Here is a 1,738-nt window from a genome sequence, read left to right as displayed (position 1 = left end):
ATGTCACTAAAGTTTCGTCGGAACGAAGTTACGGAAAATCAACTAACGACTGGAGGCGTAACAAATTGGTGTCAGAAGTGGGATAAAAAAAAATGGAAACGAGAAGCGGCAAATCAAACTACAGCAAAAAAAACAAGAACGAGAATAGAAATTACAACAGTTGTTAGAGGAAAAAGAAAAGAAACAAGAAGAACGAGAAGAGAAATTACAGCAGTTCTTGGAGGAAAATAAAAAGAAACAAGAACAACGAGAGAATAAACAAGAAGAGAGATTACAGCAGTTACAAGAAAACCTGCAACAGTGGCAGCTCGAACAGCAAAATAAACAAGAAAAGAGATTACAGCAGTGGCAAGAAAACTTGCAACAGTGGCAGCTAGAACAGCAAAATAAACAAGAAGCGAGATTACAACAGCTATTGGAGGAGAAAGAAAATTAACAAGAAGAGAGATTACAACAGCTAATGGGGGAGAAAGAAAATAAACAAGATTAGAGATTACAACTGCTACTGGAGGAGAGAGAAAGTAAACAAGAAGAGAGACTACAACAGTGGCAAGAAGTACAAATGTAAAACATTAGTAAATTCAAAAGCGAATTAGATACATTAAAGGATGATTTATTGTCTTTTACACAAGAACACATTAACCGTCGACTTAATCAGCCCCAGACAATGGCAAGCCCCTTCCAGACCCCTAAACTCTAATGCAGACATATTCAGTCCAGTTAGAAGTCACATTCCAGATATGAATGTCAGTACTATGAGTGATCCTGTACGAAGGAAGCTAAAGGAATACGATGGGAGAGCACCGTGGGAAGCATATAGAGCACAATTTGAGTTACTGGCAGAGATGAACGGATGGACAGAGAAGCAGAAAGAAGTATATCTGGCAACGAGCTTGAAAGGACAACCACTGGAAATACTTGGACAGTTGTCAGCAGACAACAGGCACAACTATAGAGCTCTGGTGTGGCTCTAGAACTCAGGTACAGAACCCAAAATCAGTCAGAAGTCTACAGGGCTAGGTTTAGGATGAGAGTCCGTGCTAAAGGGGAGAGCCTGGAAGAGCTGGCACAGGACTTGGAAAGCATGGCACACAAGGCCTACCCAACTGCACCACCCAATCTCCTCAAGTCGTTGCTGAGGGATCAGTTCGTAGATGCCTTGGACATTTCACAACTTAAGATACAAGTGAAGCAAGCACACCCCTCTACCATGCAGGATGCAATGGCCAGAGCTCTCGAATTTGAATCCTACATTAAGTCCAGCACAGAGGTACCGAGGTTGGTACAGTCATCTGGATTCAAGGCCAGAAAAGGTCAGCTTTCAGAGAGGTTTGAGGGACTTTGCTGGCACTGTAATAATCCTGGGCACAAGAGAGCTCAATGCTGGAAACTTCAACACAGGGGAGGTGCCACAGCAGGAAAGGCTGGTATCGAGAAAGGTTGTTGGAACTGTGGAAAGCACGGACATTTGAGGAGCCAGTGTAGGAAGAATATTACCAATATGTCAACTTCGGGAAACCAGTAGTGGTTAGTGTTGAGGAACGCCCACCAACCCCCATTGTGAAAGTCCCAAAATGGCAAGCACACATAGTATCTACGTGATGACAGGAAAGCTGGATGGCCAAAAGTGCAACTTTGTCGTAGATTCTGCATCTCAGCAAACCCTTGTGAGCATCAAGGTGTTAAATCATGAAGGAGTACCAGAAGCCATACAGAAGCTTTATGTTGTGACAGGAAA

The sequence above is a fragment of the Limulus polyphemus genome, unplaced genomic scaffold (assembly GCF_000517525.1).
Source record: "Limulus polyphemus unplaced genomic scaffold, Limulus_polyphemus-2.1.2 Scaffold478, whole genome shotgun sequence".
NCBI lineage: Eukaryota > Metazoa > Arthropoda > Merostomata > Xiphosura > Limulidae > Limulus > Limulus polyphemus.
Note: the sequence above shows the minus strand (reverse complement) of the source record.